General features: G+C 35.7%; 1 long non-coding RNA gene across 1 annotated transcript; it reads right to left on the bottom strand.

Annotated features, from left to right (window-relative positions):
- Nucleotides 1–2,778: 2,778 nt before the first annotated feature.
- LOC148676147 (uncharacterized) lies at nucleotides 2,779–3,288 on the bottom strand. Its single transcript, XR_015940873.1, has 3 exons — nucleotides 3,220–3,288; nucleotides 3,047–3,112; nucleotides 2,779–2,942 (listed from the first exon to the last, which is right to left on the bottom strand). It is a non-coding gene; the product is annotated as an uncharacterized LOC148676147 (long non-coding RNA).
- Nucleotides 3,289–19,886: the final 16,598 nt, after the last annotated feature.

Genomic DNA, 19,886 nt, shown 5'->3' on the forward strand with positions numbered 1-19,886 from the left:
CCAAATCATAATTGAACCCATTTAGAGCCTACATTACATTCTAGCGTTTCATTCTGAGCAGAAGACCCTCACACCTGAAGAAGGCTTGCGTTTTCTCCTCTTTTAAGCATGTGTACAATGCTGTAATACAATTTAAAATAATTAAAAGTTTAAACAGTGTCAACTAAACTCCATTAATATACAGATGCAGCCATTCAAAATGGGTGAGGTATTTCGCGGCATACCGCGACACGCCCACCGGGGTATCACGCAGTTCACGTGTGTCACGTGACTAACTATCCGGCGTCGCCTTGTAAAACCGCCAGGGGGAGCTTAACCTCTCATTTACAGCATTTGAGCCTTTAATTTTGAACTGTGTATTACAGCACGTTAATCATCAGTCATTAAAATGTTGGTATATTTTATGAAAGCAAGATTGCTCAGTTGGACAAAAGTACACAACCTACCTTTATCAGAAATATTTATGCATCAAAGCCTTTACTGAAGATATTACTAATAGTATTAATAATGGATGACTTTGGACAAGCTGTATACTCAAAGTATAATTTCTTTAGCACATTTGTACAAGCACTTGGAATCTGTCCAAGCCATACTTTGTCAGGCATTTTGTTTTACTTCAACGGGCATAAAAACTTCCTTGCTTTTAACAGGGCGTTTCATAATTTCTAACTACGAAAATGATTTAAAATGCGACACCTCTCATTCAACTAGAGCTTAAAATATCACAAGGATCCTCAAGAGCACAGCAAAGAGTGTATTAAAAGACACTTGTATTTATCAACGCTTTCTTTTCCGTATACCAGATTTTATGGAACCACTTCAGAGGGGTGTCAGCCAGTCAGATTCCAGGAATCGGCACTTTAAAGGAAAAATACACACCGGTATTCCATTTCTCCCTAACGATTTTAAGCATCGAAGTATTTAACTAGCATGTGAAATAGCGTGTGAAAAAGTGGTAGTTTTAAGCTAATATAATATGGAATCGCGTATCTAAAGAATTCGTGTGCTGCGACAGGGCTGTGTAGGGCTGTTTCGCCTGCCTGATCATGCGAGCTGTCTTGTAGCCTACTGGTCTAGATGCGTGACTACCAACTGGCAGGTTGTGTGTTTGAATCCAGCTGGTGCTGGACTTTTCATTTTTATTTATTTATTTTTTAATCGCGTAACATAAACATATTACCATATGCAAACTGTACTGTATACAGTATGTATATGTATATTTAATGTCTTAACTGTGCCCGTTTAATTGAATTAAAAAAAAATATTTAACACGAACATTAAGCTGTTTACATCTTCCGCCTGAGAACAGTCACCCGTTGCTACCCAACGCAGAATGGTGATTGGCTGACACTATCTGACACCCCTCTGATTGGAGAAAAAAGACGTGCTGGTTTGCTATACACACTGTACCAGGAAGAGGATTTCTTTCTATTCAAAACGTGTATTTTAAAAGTTTAAGAAATAAAAACCTTATAGCGTACACAGATTTCTAAACTGATCAGGATCGTTATCTTTGTCTTATGCATAATAATGTTCACCGCTCTGTCCAGCAAATTAATAATAAACTTTATTTTATATAGCGTTTTAAACGAATAAGTAATTAGATTGCTCATAAACCTAATCACTTGCTTTTTCTTTTTATTTAGGCTCAGATTTCAACTATAGATCGTATTATTAATAACCATAATAACAACCAACCAACAAAAACAACCATATAAACATAATGGTGGTGCTGGACCTTCCAGTTTTATTTATTTTTTAATCGCGTAACATAAACATATTACCGTATGCAAACTGTACTGTATACAATATGTATATGTATATTTAATGTCTTAACTGTGCCCGTTTAAGTATTGAATATTCATATCTAATTTTACCACTGAAGGGAAATCTTAACATAAACATACAGTATATGGCTGGTCTCGGTACTTTAAAGAAAAAAATACACACCGGTATTCCATTTCTCCCTAAACATTGTAAGCTTCGAAGTCTTTAACTAACGTGATACCGGAGTCAACAAGCATACTTTTAGAATTTGATTAAAAGGGAATATAATATGGAATCGCGTATCTCAAGATTTTAAAGACCAGACAATCGCAAACTCGTTTTCAATAAAATTATTTTATTCATTCAGCAGTTTGTGAGAGGGACATCCAGCAGGGAGAGACACACACACCGGTTTTCATTGACAAAATTGTTTTTTTTTCAATTCCTCTTGTCTAACAGGAATGTTTTGTTTGTGGACAGACTGTTAGACAAGAGGAAAAGACCGCCTCCTCCTACGAAGCATTTTCGTTGATCCGATCACGAATTCTTTTCCAGTCGTACGCAGCAAGGGTTGAGACTCTCCGATTCACCATCGTACTAATGGTTTCCCCGAGATTGCAAGGCAAGGCACTTTTGCCTCTGGACCCATCGAAATTTACAGACGTGGTCCACCCCCAGTAAATTTCAAAAGTCACAAGATTTCGAAACACGAGGGCGGCGTAGCGGTCGGCTCTTGCTTTCCCGTCTATGCCGATGCACTGCAAGTACAACCCCCCCTCCATCTCCTGGGTGATGGGTAGCAGTTGGACATCTGAGAGAATTATTCATCCCACTGGCATCTGTGAATTCCGCTGTGCTTCCTGGGGGGAGATAGCCGGCGGGGACAGCATCAACAGATTCCTGCGCGGTGGTGAACTGAGAGGCCGGGATGGAGTGTCCTGAGGCGGTGTGTGCTCTGCGGGGGCAGAGCTTCCGCCAGGCATTGCAGCCTGCGCGGCGGGGAGAGGCACTTTTCGGGAGACAGCTGCTCAACTGTTTGACTGCTGGAACTCTAGCCTCCCAATCCTCCCCAGTAATGCATCGTAATGCTCCCGCTGCTGCCGAAATGTCTCCATACAGGTGCTGCTTCTACAGGTTGGCACCCTGGCCAGTGGCCGAGAGCAGAGACCCACGGCCTGTGGAAAAATAACATAATTCATGTAAGAAATAAAGTCACACAGTAGTATTCATCAGTCGCGGAACAGAAGTCAAAATAAACTTTTCTTTTTTTCCGTCTTACCGCTTTCTTTTTTACTGTCCTGGTGGTAGATCGTTTCGCCCGTGCGGTGTTTTCTTGAAGAACAGGCTACGAAGAAATAATTATAATTGAATTTAAAATTCAAAACGGCAATAATACCTTGTAATATGCGCTGTAATCGCGTATTTCAGATGAAGTCTGCTGTATTTGCTTACCCTTCGCTCTTTGGAAGCTGGGGCGGCAGAAGCACCCCGTCTCTTCCTGTAAAACGCCTTGGTCTCCATACTGTACTATGGTCGCTGTAGTGTAGGTTCGCAGTTTTTTTTTTGTGATGGGAGCTCACCCAATCCCTTGTTGTCTTTTATGCGTCACACATACTGTATTTCAGCCCCATATATTTCATGGATATTATGGAATATAATGGATGGATATCTTAGTTATCTTTCTAGTTCACAGGTTTGCATGCATAATTTAATTTTGAAAGCCACTGAGACATCAGGTACTACTGTTGTATTTATGAAAAAGAAACAAAACAAAAAACATACTAACAACTGTGCCATCCTACTCCTTAGTTAAAACATTTTATTATTCATAAACAGTTAACATTGTTAGCAAAATATTTTGAATTATATTTAACCCTATTTTTTCTTTAGTTTCGTATTTAACTTATTATATGATAGTCAGACTTAATGTATATTTGAACAATGAAAATATATTTTTACAAGATCTTACATTAAGCACTTAAAATTAATATGGTTAATAATAGTAAACTGTAACATGCTGTAACAAGATCGGTTAAACTGCGAAGAAAATGCTTTCAGAGAAAATGTTTCAGGTGTGAAGAACATAGATCAATGCAATTTCAACCAAACCTGTTCCCACACACCCCTCCCCCACTACCATTAGAATATACACAAACATTTTAGCGTTTCATTCTGAGCAGAAGACCCTCACACCTGAAGAGTGCTGGCTGTGACAAATTAAACCGGTTTTACAGGTTTCAATCACAGACCATGTGACATGGGACTCAGTAAACAACAGTAACTCCGTATTTGATAACGCTTTAAAAACGCTATAAAATAATGTGACTTGGCACAGAACAAGTTTACAGCACAGTACAAAGATAATTGCTGACCATGACTTTAGAAGCATAAATTGCCTTACACTCAATTTAAACACAAGCTGTCTTTAGCCCTCTAAGCTGGTTCATACAGAAATGTAGAGATCCAGGCTCAGAACACACAGCTTCATTAGCGAATACATATGCAGGACAACTAGAGAAGACGTTTTACAGAGGATGGATTTTTAGAAACATCCCATCAGACATCCCATCATATTCACAACGTGAAATCTAGAAAATAATATTACGTAACCAAAATCCGCAATATGGAAACAGAACCTGTGTAATTGTTGATAGATGATGTACTCGTAACATTTTTTCAAAACGAACTACAACATTTAAAAAATGACTTGTATGTACTTGATATCTCTAATCAATCCACGGGTCCCAGCACAAAACGAAAGTATACCGTTTCGCGCTTCTTATTAGTTGCTCAAAAGTAATTTGACCGTATGAAATGCATAATATAAACCTAGAAACATATACGTGAGCAGTACTTAAGCACTGTAGTATCGGTGTTAAGACATACCTCTCAAATACTGTAAAAAATAAATAAATAAAAATGAAAAGTCCAGCACCAGCTGGATTCGAACACACAACCTGCCAGTTGGTAGTCACGCACCTAGACCAGTAGGCTAAAAGACAGCTCGCATGATCAGGCAGGCGAAACAGCCCTACACAACCCTGCCGCAGTACACGGATATAATCATACCGTTATTAAATTCTTTAGATACGCGATTCCATATTATATTCCCTTTTAATCAAATTCTAAAAGTATGCTTGTTGACTCCGGTATCACGTTAGTTAAAGACTTCGAAGCTTACAATGTTTAGGGAGAAATGGAATACCGGTGTGTATTTTTTTCTTTAAAGTACCAAGACCAGCTATATACTGTATGTTTACGTTCCAAAATTAAATTTGTTTATGGCCTTCACACGCGTTACAGTATGCTCCTATTCTTTTTATGCTCAGCTACTAAGATTTCCCTTCAGTGGTAAAATTCAATATCTACAACGGGCACAGTAAAGACGTTTACAGTAAGTCTTTCTACGACAGACCAACGGACCACGAGTGCCCCTGTCGGTCAACCAATCACGCACCGCGGTACCCTGTGTCATCATACCTGCGGTATCTGTACCGCGGTGTCTGTACCGCTCACTTTGAATGGCTGCATCTGTACATACAAGTCATTTTTTAAATGTTGTAGTTCGTCTTGAAAAAATGTTACGAGTACATCATCTATCAACAATTACACAGGTTCTGTTTCCATATTGCGGATTTTGGTTACGTAATATTATTTTCTAGATTTCACGTTGTGAATATATGATTTGGGCAAACAGAGCCGCAAAGAAGTACATTATTGGTTGTTGTTTTGTTTTTTTTCAGTTTTATCTAGAACAAGCGATGCTTAAACCTTTGTCTGATTCTTGTGAAACTATCCACACGACAGTTACAGTACCTAGGAGTTGACTTCAGTGATGTCACTGATGGGATGTTTCTAAAAATCCATCCTCTGTAAAACGTCTTCTCTAGTTGTCCTGCATATGTATTCGCTAATGAAGCTGTGTGTTCTGAGCCTGGATCTCTACATTTCTGTATGAACCAGCTTAGAGGGCTAAAGACAGCTTGTGTTTAAATTGAGTGTAAGGCAATTTATGCTTCTAAAGTCATGGTCAGCATTTATTTTTGTACTGTGCTGTAAACTTGTTCTGTGCCAAGTCACATTATTTTATAGCGTTTTTATAGCGTTATCAAATCCGGTGGTGCTGTGTGTTAGTTTACTGACTCCCATGTCACATGGTTTGTGATTGAAACCTGTAAAACCGGTTTAATTCGTCACAGCCAGCACTCTTCAGGTGTGAGGGACTTCTGCTCAGAATGAAACGCTAAAATGTTTGTGTATATTCTAATGGTAGTGGGGGCAGGGTGTGTGGGAACAGGATTGGTTGAAATTGCATTGGAGATCTATGTTCTTCACACCTGAAACATTTTCTCTGAAAGCATTTTCTTCGCAGTTTAACCGATCTTGTTACAGCATGTTACAGTTTACTATTATTAACCATATTAATTTTAAGTGCTTAATGTAAAATCTTGTAAAAATATATTTTCATTGTTCAAATATACATTAAGTCTGACTATCATATAATAAGTTAAATACAAAACTAAAGAAAAAATAGGGTTAAATATAATTCAAAATATTTTGCTAACAATGTTAACTGACATCACTGAAGTCAACTCCTAGGTACTGTAACTGTCGTGTGGATAGTTTCACAAGAATCAGACAAAGGTTTAAGCATCGCTTGTTCTAGATAAAACTGCAAAAAAAAAACAACAACCAATAATGTACTTCTTTGCGGCTCTGTTTGCCCAAATCATATATTCACAACGTGAAATCTAGAAAATAATATTACGTAACCAAAATCCGCAATATGGAAACAGAACCTGTGTAATTGTTGATACATGATGTACTCGTAACATTTTTTCAAGACGAACTACAACATTTAAAAAATGACTTGTATGTACTTGATATCTCTAATCAATCCACGGGTCCCAGCACAAAACGAAACTAAAACGCATACCGTTTCGCGCTTCTTATTAGTTGCTCAAAAGTAATTTGACCGTATGAAATGCATAATTTAAACCTAGAAACATATACGTGAGCAGTACTTAAGCACTGTAGTATCGGTGTTAAGACACCTCTCAAATACTGTAAATCAAGTTAAAAATATCTCAAGACCGATTCTGGTCATAATGAAACCATGTTTCGTGTATGTTTTCTTTTTCATCTTGAAATAACTCATTTCTAAATACCTTTTTCACTGTTAACATCTTGCAGCAACTCTGCAACAAAATATACACTCTGACAGTTCATCCTGCTACCAACATTAAATAAAACAAATCTTAAGATTTCTATATTTATGTCTTTATTTAGTGGTTTCATTAGTGACAAAGGCTAAACTTTCTTGGAAAAATCTATTTTATGTGTTGCGGAAAAAACTGACTTGCTTTAACAAAATATGTTTACAAATCCTTTCACCTGGCATTTTCGTAGTTAGAAATTATGGAGCGCTCTGTTAAAAGCAAGGGAGTTTTTATGTCCGTTGCAGTTCTTTTGCAACATGAATATAATTATATCGTTATTAATTTCTTGAGATACGCGATTCCATATTATATTCCCTTTTAATCAAATTCTAAAAGTATGCTTGTTGACTCCGGTATCACGTTAGTTAAAGACTTCGAAGCTTACAATGTTTAGGGAGAAATGGAATACTGGTGTGTATTTTTTTCTTTAAAGTACCAAGACCAGCTATATACTGTATGTTTATGTTCCAAAATTAATATCGTTTATGGCCTTCACACGCGTTACAGTATGCTCCTATTCTTTTTATGCTCAGCTACTAAGATTTCCCTTCAGTGGTAAAATTCAATATCTTCAACGGGCACAGTAAAGATGTTTACAGTAAGTCTTTCTACGACAGACCAACGGACCACGAGTGCCCCTGTCGGTCAACCAATCACGCACCGCGGTATTTTGCGTCATCGCGCGTCACGATGCACGACGCCGTAGCCAATTACCTCCGGTACGTGTCTGTACCGCGCACTTTGAATGGCTGCATCTGTAAGTATCGAGTGGTATTAAATAAATACAGCTTTTTAGTATAGATTACACTTTTCTAAAATGTATTTAAAAAATAAAAATGATTACTAATCTAATCTTTCCACGTTTGATCCCAAAATCCCAAGAAAAATAAATCTAAACGGGGACAAAGCTATGCTGAAAGTTTATTAATATACTTAGAAGATAAAGATAACAATTTATGTTGCATTTGTCTGATTGTGAATCAAAAAATACATTTAATTAACTGCTCTCAGTGACAGCTGACAATCCTCCATACACTCAAGTGAAAAATTAGTAATGCCAATGTAAACGTCGTATTTACAATTTGTTGATAATAGAAGTGTTAAGTTCTCTAAAGCTTTGTGAGGCAGCAAAAGGCAGCAAAAGATTTGAACACCGTATATTGTAATGAGCTGCTGAGCTGAGAATGGGTTATGTTCCTGCTGTCAGAGGGGGTGGAAAGTGCCCGCAGTCATTTTACAATTTGTTGATAATAAAAATGTTAAGTTCTCTAAAGCTTTGTGATAGTTTACCCAGTTTACCCATTGTTATTAAAAATGACTTGGATTCGAACATGTTGTGATATTTAGAAATATAAAAGTCAATTAATTGTTCATTTCTATATTTATGTCTTTATTTAGTTGTTTCATTAGTGACAAAGACTAAACTTTCTTGGAAAAATGTCTTTGCTGTCTTGCTGATAGGTTAAGCTTTCGAAACTCAGCCCCAAAGTCATGTGACTGATTTTTCGCCCTGTTTCATTGGTTAAACACAATGATCACAAGCACCACCATGGTAACTGGGATGTGTAGTTTTTAATTCAGTTTGAATTATAACTGTACGTACTGTCTTCATATTTGGCCTGGGCTTTAAAGAGAGGGCGCACCAAAAATATTCGGTGCCGTCGTCTCTGCTTTAAAGGTACCCCCGTGCTGGAACTATATATAACTGTACTATAAAAGTATGGTAATTAAAAACCATTAATACTTTCGCTGGAGTTTAAATAAAGTCGATGTTTTCTCTTTTTGGCTAGACTTGACTATTTAGCCATGAGATAAACAATACTTTGTCATTAAACAACCTTATCATAAGGCGCATTTATGATCAATCTTATTTCTTGTTTCTGAACATTATTTGCAGAAGACAAAGATAGCGATTTACGTTGCGTTGTGCATTGTGCTGCTGTAATACAGTTTAAAATAATTAAAAGTCTAAACAGTATCAGCTTATGTATGGGTTGTAATTTTCAAAAAGTCAAAAACCGCATTCAAAATGCAATTTAGCGCTTTCTGGCAAGAGGAGAGACCCAAATTAATAATGTAACATGCTACTGTTTGCGCATGAACATAGTTACTGTATACTTTAGATACGCGATTCCATGTTTTTCTTTAATCCCTGGCGGGACCGGGCGTCCATAAGAATCAAGTTATAGGTTTCATTGCGCTTTGACAGAAACCAAATTATATAGTTATCAATTTCTTTAGATACGTGATTCCACATTATATTCCCTATTAATCAAATTCTGAAAGTATGCTTGTTGACTCAGGTATCGTGCGTATTCACAGAAAAGCTTAAAACTACCACTTTTTATACACGTTATTTCACGTTAGTTAAAGACTGCGATGCTTAAAATGTTTAGGGAGAAATGGAATACTGGTGTGTATTTTTTCTTTAAAGTACCGAGATCAACCATAAACAGTTTACATACTGTATGTTTATGTTCCAAAACAAATATCGTTTATGGATTTCACACACGTTATGGTAAAATTCCATATAAATATTCAATACTTAAACGGGCACAGTAAAGACATTAAATATACATATACATACTGTATACAGTACAGTATACATGTTCCTAAATCAATATCTTCTATGAGCATGTGAAAGGCATGGTGAATCGGAGATTCTCAAAAATTACTGTACTTTGCATGATTGGAAACAAATGCATGATTGGATCAACGAAATGCTGTGGTGTTACTTTTACAACGGTGAATGAAAAAAAGAATGTGGACCAGGGCAATTATACTGTAAATACTATTAGTAATATCTTCGGTAAAGACTTTGATGGCGACAGCTCAAACATGAGAGGTTTAGCTTTATTAGCTCCACCTTGCGGTATTTCAGGATACTATTATTTTATTTGCGGTATCATGCGGTTTCATGCGGCGCTATGCAAGAATATACGGTATTAATACCGTAACTTGCGGTATACTGCGTCAAGCGCACCGGAAAATAATGTGGTATCGTCCGTTTGTTTTGAATGGCTGCATCTGTAGGTCATTCTGAGGCTGACATGACAAATAGGGGCCTCCTTAGCTACAGTACATTCTTGTTCACACCGACAGGGAACAAGTTGCTTAGTCGAGGCACACAAAGATTATTAGAAATATTTAATAACACTTTATTCTAAGTGAAATAATAGGCCATGTCACTACACCTCATAGGCAGAAGTAAACAACCCTAGCATCTTCCAGTCCACAGTGCAATGTAATACAACGTGTGGAATTTAAATTAAATCACTCAATATTAGCTTGAAATATTTCCATTTATGACATACTGTACAACTATATTGCATATAAAATTAATTACATATTATTTACTCATAAAGGGGTTGTGAGCAAAGCCATGCAGCATTCAAAACAACTAGAAACAAATAAGTGTTCTCTGGACACGTGTGCAATGAAAATGTATTATTTTGCTGTTATGTTAAACAAAACAAGCTCTGAATAAATCTTGAAAGTTTATCTTACAGACTTATCTCACAAATTATTCTGCTTTTTTTTAGAATTATTTTATACTTACTTGGGATATGTCATTAATCTGGACATCTGAGGATGAGATAACAGGGCTTTCTCTGATGGGAAGAATCATATGTCACCATTTATTACAATCACATGGTTGTTGCTATGATGTGGGACATTGTTTTTGGCACTGATACACTTATAGTAGTTTTGTCAATATGCCCGTGATCACTACTCATGTCAATGTCTCAGAACATCTTTCAGTAAATCAGACGTCCCTATTGATTGATCTGTCACTTGCACAAACATGCACTTTGTCAATCCTTTAAGTGCAATAAAACTTATCCTGGCAACAGAATTGCATACAGAATTCATAGCATAAAGGGTGAAAATATTTTCTATTGACAAGAAAATGTAATGTTTTGTAATGTTCATCACTCCATGAAAAAATGGATGTAAACTGGTTAAATAATTGATGCAATTGGCACTACAGTTGCAGTCAGGCAGACCAGACAAGAAATTACAATTATTCGGTTAAAATACTTTCTGGTTGTTTTAATAATCCTTCTTGTTGCAAGCTGAGAAGCTGCTAATAAACAGAGTGTCATTCAGTGTATATTAAATGTAACATCCATACATTTTATATATGGCTTACAACTACAAGACTTTGCACATACAGTATATCTTTAAATTCACATTTTCGTGCAAAAACTGTTGTATTTGATGGCATATATACAGTTGGATATTATTTTGGATTTCTTCTTAATTCTGTATATTTATAGAATAGTATAACTATTCAATATACTGAAACAATTAAACATCCATTAACTTAACTAATAACCTCAGAATAATAAACAAAAAGATAGAGCTCAGATTCCCAATTTCCAGTCCTGTTCCTAAGAAATAAAAACATGAAAGAGTGAGAGCAAATGCAGCGTGAAATGTATTCCAATGAGTTTGCACACACAAAGGTTCTTCTTGCCCTTAGAAAATGCTAGTTGTTTGTTGTTTTTAATGCCAATGCAAGAATGCCATGGCTTAGTGAAAAAGGGACAATTGTCTGAAAATGCTACTAGAAGGAAGATCACATCCCTATGTGTAAAGACAGCACGGCTGCTAGCTGACAAGATACATTACTGATTCATCATGACCTCCTCAACCCAACAGAAACCACCAGAAATTTCACTTCCACACATAGCATGTTGTATCTGCTAACACAACTGGGCATCACGGAAGACCCATAAATCTGTCTGCAGTCAGAAAACAACTCACACCTGCAGACATCCCATGCAGGAATCTCAACAATGTTTTGTCATGCCTTAACATCACCAAACTGCATTAATGTAGTTTAAGCATTGACATGAAAAACAATTTCCTTTTTTTGTTTCTAAGCTAATTATTTTCAGAGGTATTGTTATCTGCTGCTTGTGGCAGTGAGAAAGCATGTAGATGTACTATACAGTACATATTAACATTTACAAACAAATCTGTTTAACTGGAATTTGTGGAATATAATTAAAATGTTTTGATAGCAGAATCATAGTAGCGTGGGTAAAGTTTAAAATTTGTTTGTTATTATCAACATCAATTTAATACCTTATTTAACAGCTATAGGATCAGTTTCAATCAAGTGATCAGCCAGTTAATGTTAAGGTATGACTATATCAGAATGCCTATGAACAACATAAGAGGATGCATATCCCTTTTCCAAGTAATAACATTGATCTTATTGTTGCAATTGAAAATCTTCTGGAGTACATATTATATGTTTCTCCTATGTAGCATTACTTTCGATGGACTATATGCTGCTTGTAAGCTTGTATTCCACTTAACCATAGATTCACCAGAAATACAATTCTTATATAGTAATACATGACTTAAATGCACTACATATTGCATGACATATTGGACTTGAGGACAGTTTTATGAGCAAGTTGACATGTTGGCATGCTTGCACAAATCTGTATTCATATATATCATTTTTTAAATTTATTTGGAAACATACAGCAGTACTGATTCACTGGCAAGAAAAATTATATCAGTACTGGCATTCTATAAACTGGTAGACTCAATAAATATAATGGAAACACTTGTGATTAGAGGAAACAGTGTAATACATTCTAAGGTTTGGCAAAAGCACAATGCAAACATCTGGGATCAGCATTTAATTATTTCTGTAGTTAATTTATTTTACAGTGTTGAAAAGAAATACTGTAAAGGATAAAACTGAAGTTCTAAAAATAAAACAATACATTTTATAATGAAACATTTTGTTGTTCAAATCCTTTACTTTTAATGTCATATAATTTACCAAACTGCTTTATACCATACGGTGTTCACTTTTAATAGGACAATCACAAAGGAAACATGCGAAACCTAAAAAGCTTTAATGGTGTAATTTTCATATTGTTAAAGAATTTGAAACAAAGATAATGCAGCAAAGATAATCAAGGAGCCATGGTTTGGAGCTGCAGATGCAATTCAAAAAGTTAATAAACAGATAAATAAATAGAACTAGTCAGAACTAAAAGCTTAACTTAATTAAAATGTATAATTTAGTAAATGTGAAAATGCATGCAATACATTTGGACTTGTGAGAACATAACATTTGAGACATTTACTTTTCTTCAGACATCGTGTTGCTAATGACTTGATATCATTTTAACTTGTATGAAAACACATTCGATTATTTATGAGTCCCTGGACTGAGGGAAGAGAAGACAACGGAAGAAGGAATGGGAGTCACAAACATTTCCTGAATACTCAATATTAAAATGTCCAGACTAGCCTCCTAAATTGTTCTAATTCTGTCCTCCTCAGTGTCAAATGAGTGTCTGTTCAGCATAATGTCCTTGTGAGGCAGTGAGAGTTGACTCTGGAGAAAAGCCAACTGGTAATAGACAAAAGATAGATAGATAGATAGATCGATAGATCAATAGATAGATACTTTATTGATCCCGTGTGAGAAATTGCGGAAAAGCTGGCTAGAATGAGACACATCTGGTCAAATTGGTTAATTGGTACCAAGACAAAGTAAGACTCCAAAGTAGGAAAACAACAAGTAGGATAAGCTCTGTGTGAAACTGACCAACTTGCGAAACTAGTATGCTTGGAAGGAAAGTGAGAGCACTAGGGGGAGGTCTCAAAACAATGGGTTGAGTTGATTTATGTCATGGACAGGTGGGCTGCATCGTAGGGTAGCCCATTTATTAGGTTCAAAGGGGCTGTAGTGTGTACCCAACTAAACACTAAAGGCTAATTAAAACGAGACTGTATTGACTGTCTACATTAATTTAGAACTGATCAATACATACTGTAAGCTGCAGTGCTAAATATTCAACAAGAAACTACCCATCATGCCTATTGAGCATTCTAAACTTTTAGCAGTGTACCACTTGTTCATGATACTTACAGTATTTGAAATCTGATCTACATCTTGTTAATATAGTGCAGCTAGATTTAGCCCTGTAAAATAAACTAATCCAAAATTTAAAAAATGCATCAAAGAACATGTACAGAGTTCAAGCACTTATGTACTTAAATGTATATATGAAGCAATAGGAATTTCTCCTAGGTTTTGTTGTATCCTGAGTTTTTTTGTTCTTATACAAAAGCATGTGAAATATAAAAGAGTATTACAATAAAACGGTATGCTCTTAAAAAAAAGATTGATGTGAACAATAAAGTCAAGTGTCATGAAAATCAGTAGTAATTATTGCCCTCCTTTCAGTATTATGTTCGGTTACACTTGAAGGCAGTCACACTCAGGCAGCTACTTGAAGTGATTGCAACAAAGATACTTAAAATAATGGACTTTGGTATAAGTTTAATTTGATTGACAAAGGACTCTTTGATGCTGTATTTTGTATTTTTTACAGTCTACAGACTTAAAATCCCGCTTTTATTAAATATTAATTTACTTGTATTAATATCATATTAATTTATATTATATTAATTATTTTTATGAAATACGCTCATATGTTTTATTTTAACTCGTTTTTCAAAGTGTATGATTGGGTGACAGAATACAAGAGCATGGCTGTTATCAGTGCCTCTTCATGTTGGTATTATCAAGCAAATTTAATGTGAGGTGCAGGGCACTTTTTATCACTTACTCTTCTCACTCATGTATTTGTGATGATTTATTATAAATGGATGTTTCTTTGTCATTTACTGGTGAATGTTATTGACACAGATGGCTAATGTTTTAATCCAATAACAATAATTTAAAAAATCTTGCTTCAAAATATACCTGTTTTGCTGCTATACAGTGTTTGGCTGAAGGCAAATCCGAACAACTCTCCACAGCCAAAACGTTTATTTTCTTCTCTTTTCAGCATGGAATAAACCTTTACTTGTTCCAATGTAAAGTTATAGTATCTAACTGTTTTTTAGTCAATTTTAAAGGTGGAGGTGCACAACTGACTTCTATTAGTTGTCAGTTCAAGAAGCACATCTAGCTTGGAATTTCAACCAAAGGGAAAGTGCATTAAGTAAAGTCTTGGCTGCAGGTGTCTGATATGTATTTCTGTTATTGTGCATTCGTTACATTTGTGTCATCATGTGTAATTTTGTGAAAATGTGATGTGCACAATAAGGTTATTTTTTATATACATGTAGCTCTGAATGAATAAGTAGTAGTAAGAAGTATTACCTGTAAAATTGTTATCTTATTGACACCTTCACACATAAAAATATATAATATACATTTTATAAAAAAATAAATATCATGTTTAGGAAGTGAATTATTGATGTAATTATCTTAACAGGTTTATACGACTTTCTATGTGTATCTCTGTATCATCACAGAACATTCCTGCAAATTCCAACATAATGAATCAAAATATTGTGGAGGATTAATTATTTAATGAAATCAGTCTCACCCACCTATTTATTAAAGATCAAGTAAAGGAGAGTGCATATACAGATAAAGCCATTTAGAATGAATGACGAATAATGCACCAGAGTGTAGCACACATACCATGTTAAAACATTCTTTTGAATTATCTGATGTAGGACTGTACTATTTTGTAAAGCCACCAGGTGGTGCAGTGAATGCTTAAAGTGGCATGTGGAAGACTTCTTGGCTGCTACCCAAAATGCTTGGATTGAATCTCGGTCAATGCTCAGCCCCATAGGGACAATCTTTTTCCAATTATAGAATTTAATTTGCATTATGTTAATTTATAGTATGTTAAATATTATAATAAATGTAATAGAAGAAAGTAAGTCTGTTTTACACAAAAATTACTCAGCAGGATATATAAAAATAGTTTAATATTATAGCTTGTTGTGAAAGCAATGTGCTTTTGTAAGGTTTACATCCACAATAAAATAATATTTTGTCTTAATGCTAATTTCAGCAACAGATAATTAGGAATTTATTTTATTTTAGATTTTGATTATAAAAAAAAGATTTTACACATACTGTACTGGATTTAAAACCAAATGGTATCATACTGTATATACAGTACAAGGATCATACTGCAGAAGTTACTAAACCTACTGTTTAGTACCAACCCTGCATGAAAGGTCCCTGAGGCTTACCGTCAAAGGTTTCAAATGTTTCGAACAATCTGTAAATCAAATTTTTGTTCAGTTTGCAGAAGAGAAAGATTTGTTTTGAGAAATCATGTACTACACAGTAGCTGATTTTGACAAACTAAACAAACTTTTGGCCAGTGAACCAACACCTTACTAACACAGTAATGAGGATTAATGTGCATTCTAAATGGCTCCATCTGTAAGGTGTCAGGGAACCTATAGGTAGAACTGAAGGATCCTTATGTGTGACCGGAATCCCAATGAACGCAGAGTAGCAAAGGGATGATCCGAAAGATGAAATCCTAAGGCTGGGTCGATAAGGGAGGCAAAGGGTCCGGTAACGATACATATCCAAAAACAATCCAAAAGTCAAAATCCAGAAGGCAAGGTCGATAAGGGAGGCTAAGGGTCCGGCAATGAGAGATATCCAAAACAATCCAAAAGTCAAAATCCAGAAGGCGAGGTCAAGAGGCAGAAGCAGAAGATTCGTAACGGGAGAACAGTCAAAAGGCTTGGAAACACGCACTGGAGAATACTACAAGAGGCATCTCAATAGTAAGCGTGGGAAGGTGTGTGAGGGGAGTTTAAATACTGAAAGGAAAGGGGTGTGATTGGATGATCGGTTAGGGAGTGAGAATTTGGGGAATCTGGTGCATGTGAGAATGTGATGGGTTCAATCAGGGATGAGATTGTGAAGCAGCGGTTCCAGGAATGCAACATCATTTGCGAGGGAGAGTGTGGGGTGTGACAGGGATAGAACGGCGTTTCCGAGGTAGAGTGTGGGGCGTGACATAAGGTGATGGGCTTGATAACTCTCTCTTACTCTAAATATTAGTAATCATAAAAAAATATTTCCAAAAAGCTAAAGTGTAAACATTTGGGGGAGATTTGTTTTTTTGAGAGAATACTGAGCATAAAGATAAAGGTAGAATGTTCAGACTGGGGTTATGTAATTTGTGGAGATCCACAAGGATCTAGAACCTCATAATTTCCTAAATTATATAAATGATATAAATATTAAATTTTCAAGTTTGGAGACAATACCAAAATAAAAAGGTTTAGTAAACATTGTAAAAGCATTAAATTGAAAAGGATTTACTTTTTGACACAATTTGTTTATTTAAATAATGCTTTATACATATTTTTTCCAAATTCTTATTTATTGATTGCATTCAACAAACAGAAGCAATAAGTTAAACTTATACTCAAGTATAAACTATGCTACATTGTCAGAAGTCTTTCTCTTCAAGCTTTCATTTCTTCTAGTTCTTGTCATGCTTGCCCCGACTGGAGCACTGTGTACAAGCTAGCATTCTCACCTGTCAGTCAGTGTCAGTTGCCATGGTTACATGATCAGACAGGAAGTTTTTCCACCTGTGCACAATTTACTTTCACTCCAGACTACAGTGCAGACTATAGTGCAGACTGCTCAGACTATTTAAGATCTGTCTTGGCTGTGTTTTGGACTGTGTTGTAAAATAGGGTTTCTCAAGTTCTCTCTATTTTAAGTTTATTTATCTGTGCTTTTGCTTGGCTATGAACCTGCTACTTTCTCATACTAGGTCTCTGAAAAGTACTTGCCTGTTTTACTACTGTCTCCTCAGATGCATATTTTGCCCTGCACATGAGTTCTTCAACCTTGAACTGCTGCTTACTTCCACAAGAAGTAATCATTAAAATTAAAGCAGCAGTAAGATTTTAATGCGGGATTTTAACACTGGGTCTTGCGAAGGCCTGCACTGTAATAATACATTAGCAATATTAATTGCACAACTGTACAAAATATAAATATGTTCAAAATAAATAAAGGCATTCATTTAAGTTTCCATTTTTTCTCATATTTTGTAGTCTTACAATGCCTCAGAAATTTTGTAGAAACTTCTGGAAGTCATGTTCATTACTTTAGTTAATTACTCAATATTATTTCATCATTATTTCATCATTCATCATGCATAAGGGGCGGGGCTATGGAAATTAGTCTGTTTGGGAATGTGTAGTTACATGTTCTGGCTGTTTGTGAATTATCGTTGTTGAGTATGGAGTGTTGAGGTATTGATTTTGTGTAATGCTTTATGTTGAAAATTGAGGTGGATTTTGTTTATGATAAACAGGATAAACTGGGATGGGAGGAAGGTTTGGTTTTGCATAAGGGGCGGGATTATGACAATTGGAGGACTTTGCGAGAGTAAAATGGTTTGATATATTTGATTTTGTATTGTTGTTGTTATCTATGTTTTTGGTTGGTATTATGTTTATATGGTTGTTTTTGTTGGTTGGTTGTTATTATGGTTATTAATAATACGATCTATAGTTGAAATCTGAGCCTAAATAAAAAGAAAAAACAAGTGATTAGGTTTATGAGCAATCTAATTACTTATTCGTTAAAAAAGCTATATAAAATAAAGTTTATTATTAATTTGCTGGACAGAGCGGTGAACATTATTATGCATAAGACAAAGATAACGATCCTGATCAGCTTAGAAATCTGTGTACGCTGTAAGGTTTTTACTTCTTAAACTTTTAAAATACACGTTTTGAATAGAAAGAAATCCTCTTCCTGGTACAGTATGTATAGCAAACCAGCACGTCTTTTTTCTCCAATCAGAGGGGTGTCAGATGGTGTCAGCCAATCACCATTCTGCGTTGGGTAGCAATGGGTGACTGTTCTCAGGCGGAAGATGTAATGTTTAATGTTCGTGTTTTAAATATTTTTTTTAAATTCAATTAAACGGGCACAGTTAAGACATTAAATATACATATACATACTGTATACAGTACAGTTTGCATACGGTAATATGTTTATGTTACGTGATTAAAAAATAAATAAATAAAAATGAAAAGTCCAGCACCAGCTGGATTTGAACACACAACCTGCCAGTTGGTAGTCACGCACCTAGACCAGTAGGCTACAAGACAGCTCGCATGAACAGGCAGGCGAAACAGCCCTACACAGCCCTGCCGCAGTACACGGATATAATCATACCGTTATTAAATTCTTGAGATACGCGATTCCATATTATATTCCCTTTTAATCAAATTCTAAAAGTATGCTTGTTGACTCCGGTATCACGTTAAAGACTTCGAAGCTTACAATGTTTAGGGAGAAATGGAATACCGGTGTGTATTTTTCCTTGTGATATTTTAAGCTCTAGTTGAATGATAGGTGTCGCATTTTAAATCATTTTCGTAGTTAGAAATTATGAAACGCCCTGTTAAAAGCAAGGAAGTTTTTATGCCCGTTGAAGTAAAACAAAATGCCTGACAAAGTATGGCTTGGATAGATTCCAAGTGCTTGTACAAATGTGCTAAAGAAATTATACTTTGAGTATACAGCTTGTCCAAAGTCATCCATTATTAATACTATTAGTAATATCTTCAGTAAAGGCTTTGATGCATAAATATTTCTGATAAAGGTAGGTTGTGTACTTTTGTCCAACTGAGCAATCTTGCTTTCATAAAATATACCAACATTTTAATGAATGATGATTAACATGCTGTAATACACAGTTCAAAATTAAAGACTCAAATGGTGTACATGAGAGGTTAAGCTCCCCCTGGCGGTTTTACAAGGCGACGCCGGATAGTTAGTCACGTGACACACGTGAACTGCGTGATACCGCGTGATACCGCGACACGCCCACCGGGGTATGCCGCGAAATACCTCACCCATTTTGAATGGCTGCATTTGTATAAGTGAATGCTCAAACATCCATTGGCTAAATGTTTCTTGATGAGTTTCAAATCATAATGGAGATGGAGTCGACTAGATTTTCCATGATTTTACTTGTCACCTTGCTCTGTGCTGAGAGTGTCCCGTTGCAGAGAGGAGAGAGAGAGAGCTTTGTCTAGCATTGCTGT

Source organism: Lepisosteus platostomus, chromosome 2, assembly GCF_059453375.1.
Source record: "Lepisosteus platostomus isolate fLepPlt1 chromosome 2, fLepPlt1.hap1, whole genome shotgun sequence".
Lineage (NCBI taxonomy): Eukaryota > Metazoa > Chordata > Actinopteri > Semionotiformes > Lepisosteidae > Lepisosteus > Lepisosteus platostomus.